The following is a 7,141-nucleotide window of genomic DNA, read 5'->3' as shown; positions in this document are numbered from 1 at the left end:
ACCTGGTGGATGTCTTTTTTTTAAGGCAAGGACTTGCTGTTGCCCTGACTAGAGTCTAGAGTGCACTGGTGCTATCATAACTTACTGCCACCTCAAACTCCTGGGCTCAAGCAATTCTCCCATCTCAGCCTCCCAAAGTGTGGTTGCCATATTTAAGGCAAGTATCTTAGAGTTTCTAACTTTCTCTAAAGATGCTGGAATAGATGGCAACTAGGAAAATACCAAAATCTGATCAACAGCAGAAAGGTTTGCATGACTTGTCTACCACCATCTAGTGTCTGAGTTATTCTGTTAGAATTTACTCTTTCGCCTCTGCCTATTACGAGAAAATTATCATAACCCAGTGATTCCCCAGGGCCTATATTCATGTATTCATCCCTGTTCAAAATATTTCTAAAACTTCATGACAGATATAGCAAACTAATGGTCATATACTGGTATTTTAAAGAATCTTTAGGTACAGAAAGTGACAGAAAGGGAAGTTGAGAAGGGTAAGTGTTAGATTGAAAGCTGGTTTACAATTAGCAATTACCTAGAGTTAAAGCTCAAACAAATCGGGGCAGTGCCTGTGGCTCAAAGGAGTAGGGTGCCAGCCCCATATGCCAGAGGTGGTGGGTTCAAACACAGCCCTGGCCAAAAACTGCAAAGAAAAAAAAACCTCAAACAAACCAAATATGTGGGACATTTGGATAGTTCCAAAGCTATATTCTCTGATGAACTTGAATCAAGTAGTTTTACTTATTTTCAAAGCTTGCAGATGCCCATGAGAAGTTCAGATCTCAGTCATCATTTGTCAAAAATATTCAAAATCTGTACCTTGATTTGTCCCGAAGCACATTTTAATTTTAGCTTTCTAGCCTTTACCCTAAGTGCAAGTGCAAAAATTCTAAGATCTTTTTCCAAGACTCAATCATGCACAATAGTGCCGAGCTGCCTCCCTCCCCAAACAGGCAACCCCAATACGGGATCCAGGGTTACAGAGAAAAAAGGGCTATAAAGGGGATCTATTCTGTGGCCAGCATTAGGGTAGCTTAAAAGAGTGAAATTTGTCTTCCCATGCTCTGCGAGGGGCTTCACAGCTATGTCGGTATAAATGGAGCTCTTCCAATGCCTGTCATCTTCTCCAACAATAAAAAGGAAATGGGCATTGGCTTTTTCAAGAGGGATATGACTTTCCTGATAGGCTAGATCTAAGGGGTCTTCTTCTTTTTTTTTTTTAGACAGAGCCTCAAGCTGTCCCCCTGGGTAGAGAGCTGTGGCATCACAGCTCACAGCAATCTCCAACTCCTGGGCTCAAGCAAGTCTCCTGCCTCAGCCTCCCAAGTAGGTGGGACCACAAGTGCCCGCCACAACGCCCGGCTATTTTTTGGTTGCAGCCAGCATTGTTGTTTGGTGGGCCTGGGCTGGATTTGAACCCTCCACCTTAGGTGTATGTGGCTGGCGCCTTAGTCACTTGAGCCACAGGCGCCAAGCCTAAGGGGTCTTCTGTGCTTCTTTAACATCATAAACTCCCAAATCAGTGGCAGAGATTTTCTTTAGATTAAAAGGCAGTCCTGGCAGGATTAATCTACCACATGTAAGGGCAGTAATTGTATTAGAGGGGCAGCCATTGGTGCTCATAACTGTAGCTATATTTGGAAGAAAGCTAGCCGTGGAAAATGCCAATTCTGCCACTTTGCCTGAGCCAATTACTCCAATGTTTGGACCTTTGACCTGCAGGTGGAAGAAAAAGAAAGACAAACATGGAAAAAGACAAAGAAAGTATTGTTTTTTAAGACAGATTCTTACTTCGTTGTCCTCAGTAGAGCATTGTGGCATCACAGCTCACAGCAACCTCAAATTCTTGGGCTCAAACAATTCTCTTGCCTCAGCCTCCTGAGTAGCTGGCACTACAGGTGCCCACCGCAATGCCCAGCTATTTTTAGAGACAAGGTCTCGCTCTGGCTTGGCTGGTCTCAGAACCTGTGAACTCTGGCAATCTATCCAGAGTGTTGGGATTACAGGTGTGAGCCACTGTGCCTGGCCTAGAAAGTATGATTGTTAATGGGGTCACAAAGTCCTCAATAAAGGAAACTCTTTTATTATTAATCATTTATCAGAAGCTCATTCATTTATTTATTCAATAGGTCTCTGTTTTAGATATTTTCCAACTCATTAGTACCACTTAATTTATCCATTCTCTTCTGGCCCCAATGAGTTCATCTGGAATTGAAATGAAATGGCGGCTCGGCGCCTATAGCTCAAGCGGCTAAGGCGCCAGCCACATACACCTAAGGTGGCGGGTTCGAATCCCCAGCCCAGACCCACCAAACAACAATGACGGCTGCAACCAAAAAATAGCCGGGTGTTGTGGCGGGCGCCTGTGGTCCCAGCTACTTGGGAGGCAGAGGCAGGAGACTCGCTTGAGCCCAGGAGTTGGAGGTTGCTGTGAGCTGTAATGCCACGGCACTCTACCCAGGGGGACAGCTTGAGGCTCTGTCTCAAAAAAAAAAAAAAAAAAAGAAAGAAAAGAAAAAAGAAATGAAATGGCAAATGAGAGAGAGAGATGGACCCCACTTCAGGTCTAATTAAGCAATAGAAATTTATTAATAATTTGGAACGCCTGCAGACGGGCTGAGACACCAAGATGGCGTGCAGCAGCCTCTAGTAGCAGGTGAAGGGCTCTTTTATACCAAGCTTAGCAAGCAAGCGTAATACAGAAGCCAATCACAGCGGTTAAGGCAGGGGGTCGCTAGGTGGGGGTACACATAAGATCATAATCACAAGATATATCACGAGTACATTACTTCATGGTCATAAGATGGGGTATGTCATAGGGGTTTACACAATTCAGGGTGGAAGTACATGGCAACTTAGACATTAACTCATAGTTCAGGGGTACAAATTGGGTAACACCAGGGCTTAATCTGGAATCCAAGCCCTCCCTTCCTTCCTTTCGTTTCTTTAGGCTTCTCAGAACTTAACTTCCTCTCCTTTGTGGTGGGGCTGAAGCTAAAAGTAATTCTTTTTACAAGTACAAGAAGTTTGTTGCCTTTCTTACTAGTCCTGGGGGTTTGGGGGCTGGGGGCTCGGTTATTACAGAATGAATTTCTTTTTCCACTCACCTTTGGATGACTTTGCATGAATTTAACTGCTTTTTCAAAGTAATTTAAATTTAAATCCTTCACGATTAGAAGTAGATCTCCATAGCCAAAAATTGGCAAAGCCAAAGTAGCAAAACCTCAACAAGCGAGGAGACTTGCTTGAGATTCATTTAATCCTTTATCACCAAATATATCAATCAGACCAGGAAAAGGATCATCTTCATAAAAGGGATTAAACTTGGGTTAAATGACAGATCATTTAATGTTGGGCACTCACCCAACATTTTCTAAATACAATTTGAATTCTATAACTTATCTTTTTTTATTTCTGTTGCCCTGGCTAGGGTGCATGGGATGTAGTGGCCTGATCATACCTCACTGCAAACTCTTGGGCTCAAGACATCCTCCAACCTCCCAAGCAGCTAAGACTATGGGCACATGCCCAGTTAAATTTTTTTATTAGATTATTTTTTTGTAGAGCTGGGGTCTTGTATGTTTCCCCGCCTGGTTTTAAACTCCTGGCTTCAGGTGATCTTCCTGCCTCAGCCTTCCAAACTATTGAAATTACAAGCATAAGCCACCACACCTGGCCTCTCTCTCTCTCTTAGTTTTAACATCTACCTATTTGCTTTGAAAAGAAAACACCTGTATTATTGGAAATAGGCTTACTATTGTGGTTAAAAAAGATATTCATCTGAGCTATTTTGAAGCTAGAAATGTAAAAATATTTTTATGCTTTTTCCCTATGAGAAAATCACCAGTAAGTGGAAAATAGTATGAAATTAGTACCAAAGACATAGAAAGTGCTTTGATTTGAAGTCCTGATAAATTTAAGCTTTGAGGCTTTACATCTTCAAAGTATAAAAATTTCATCTTAAAAAATCCACATCCAGGCTGGGTGGCGCATGTGTGTAATCCCAGCACTTTGGGAGGTGGAGGTAGAAAGATTGCTTGTTGCCAGACATTACAGACTAGCCCGAACAACATAAGTTAGAGCCCTCTCTCTACAAAAAATAGAAAAATTAGGTGAGCATAGTGGCTGAGTTGGGAGGATCAGTTGAGGTCAGAAGTTTGAGGTTGCAGTGAGCTATGAGTATGCCACTACCCTGCAACCTGGGTGACAAAGGGAAACCCTATCTCTAAAAAAAAACTTAAAACCCCAGACATTCAAATCTAAATGGCCCTGTAGTTCCAGCTACTTAGGAGGCTGAGGTGGGAGAATTGCTTAAGCCCAAGAGTTTGAGGTTGCTGTGAGCTGTGACGCTACAGCACTCTACCAGGGAGACTCTGTCTCAAAAAAAAAGCCCTTTGATTTCTCAATGAACTTAAGATATAATTGAAATCAGTGAAATCCATACTTAAACAAGGGTTCAACTTTTTTAAAGGTCTAATGAAGGTGTACTATAAAAAGAACAACATCTATGGAAAGATATTGTTGGAGATTATATTATTCATTCACCATTCCAAGAGAAGACTTTCTCAGCCAATTTTCTCCTGGCATTTTCAGATATATGCCTCTGTATTATTCCAACTAAAGTGAAAGTGGAAGGACGAGGTGATATGTGCCTGTAGTCTAAGCTACTGGGGAGGCTCAGGAGACCCCAGGCTCTTAAATCAATTAGTTTCTCTCTCTCTCTTTTTTTTTTGCAGTTTTTGTCTGGGGCTGGGTTTGAACCCACCACCTCCAGCATATGGGGCCGGTGCTCTACTCCTTTGAGCCACAGGCGCTGCCCTTAAATCAATTAATCAATCAATCAATAATAAAGTCAAAGTGCCAAATAAATCTACAAAAGCAGAATAAGAGACAAGGGCATTAGGATAAAAAGCAAATTGAGGTATCTAAGCTGGGTGACAGTAGTGTGCACCTGTAGTCCCAGCTATTCAGGAGATGAAGAAGAAGAATAGCTTGAGCCAGGAGTCCAGCCTGGGAAATACTGGGAAATATCATGAGATACCCACCCCAACCCTATCCCTACCCTGTCTAAAAAAAAAAAAAGAGAGAGAGAGAGAGATCTAAAATCCCAGTACCAAAGGCCATTTCTAAATTTTCAAATCTAGGGCTCGGTGCCTGTAGCTTAGCGGCTAGGGTGCTGGCCACATACACTGGGGATGGTGTGTTTGAACATGGCCTGGACCAGCTAAACAACGACAACTACAACGACAAGAAATACCCAGGCATTGTGGCAGGCGCCTGTAGTCCCAGCTACTTGGGAGACTGAGGCAAGAGAATTGCTTAAATCCAAGAGTATGAGGTTGCTGGGAGCTGTGACGCCATGGAACTCTACGGAGGGCAACATAGTGAGAGACTCTGTCTCAAAAAAAAAAAAAAATTTTCAAATCTGGAAGTTAGGGCACATCTAGCTACCAAAGTGAAAGCTAAGGCACTGATTTTTACATGGTAGTTTTCTTAACATTCAGATATCTCAGCATATCTTGATCTGCCTCTTTTTAAAACTAGATAAATCTCTAGCCTTTGTGGATTCAAGAATGAGTACCAGAAAGCCTACAGCAAACCACGAAAAAGACATAACATAGTAGACCTTCAAATCATTCTGGGAATAGAGCGTTCCAGTTTCTGGCTTCAAGTTACTGACCTGATTACCACATTAAAATTACTGAGAATTTAATTATTTTATTTCAATTCAGGAATTTAATCCCCAGTATGGAAATTTGCTTGGACCTTATTTATTATAGTCTGTTTCCAAAAAAAGTCCCCTCCACATTCAGCTATGAAAATGTTTTAAATCTTTCACTGTGAAGATTCTTAATTGTCCCTAAGAATCCTAGAGGGGCGGGGTGAGAGTAGAGGTTGAGCCAGACTGGGCTTTTCAAAATAAAAAACCTAATTATTTTACTCATTGATTCATCCACTTAGCCTGTGTTTACAGAATTCCTAAAAAGCCAGAGTTTGGAGCCCAAAGAATTTGATTAGAATACTGATTTTAGCGTCACCTAACTGCATGATTTGGTTAAAATACATAAAACCTCAGTTTTTTCATTTGCAAAATAAAGTTGTTCTTTGATCTGAGGTGGCACCTGTGGCTCATTCGGTAGGGCATCAGCCCCATATACTGAGGGTGGCGGGTTCAAACCCTGCCCAGCCAAACTGCAACAAAAAAATAGCTGGGCGTTGTGGCAGGCACCTGTAGTCCCAGCTATTCGGGAGGCTGAGGCAAGAGAATCACCTAAGCTCAAGAGCTGGAGGTTGCTGTGAGCTGTGACTGACACAGCACTCTACCTAGGGCAATAAAGTGAAACTCTATCTCTAAAAAAAAAGAAAGTTGTTCTTTGATCTATGAAATAGTTCCAAAAAAACCCCAAAAGCCATCATCATAGTGACTATCATAGTGACATAGTTTTCTTATCATAGTGACTATCTCCAAGGCATTAGAATATGTCAGACAACAGCAACAAAAAGGCATTTATCAGCCAGGTTTGGTGGCTCACACCTGTAATCCTAGCACTCTAGGAGGCAGAGGCAGCTAAATCCCTTGAGCCTAGGAGTTCAAGATCACTCTAAGCAAAGTGAGACCCTGTCTCTACTGAAATAAAAAAATAATAATAATAGCTAGGCATTGTGACCGTGTTTGTAGTCCCAGCTACTCAGGAGACTGAGAAAAGAGGATTGCATGAGCCCAGGAATTTGAGGTTGTGTGTGAGCTATGATGCCATGGCACTCAACCTTCCTCTCCCTCAAAAAATACATAAAAGGTATTTATTATAGCATGAAAACAGTATAAAAGAATAGCATTACACAATTCCAGCCATTTGGGGGCCTGAAGAGATGCTGCTTGAGTACATCTCATCAGAAAATGGAAAATGGAAAAATCAAAATGGTACAAAATCCAACACTTTTTGAGCACCCACATAATGCCATAAATGGAAAATTCCGCACCTGACACCTTTTCTCTCAGATGATTCAAGGTACACAAACTTTGTTTCATTAAAAATTTATTTTAAAGGCTCGGCGCCTATAGCTCAACCGGCTAGGGCGCCAGCCATGTACACCTAAGGTGGCGGGTTTGAATCCCCAGCCCGGACCGGCCAAGCAACAATGA

The sequence above is a fragment of the Otolemur garnettii genome, unplaced genomic scaffold (assembly GCF_000181295.1).
Source record: "Otolemur garnettii isolate 467f Iridium unplaced genomic scaffold, OtoGar3 scaffold00020, whole genome shotgun sequence".
Classification (NCBI taxonomy): domain Eukaryota; kingdom Metazoa; phylum Chordata; class Mammalia; order Primates; family Galagidae; genus Otolemur; species Otolemur garnettii.
This window is presented reverse-complemented; position numbering follows the sequence as displayed.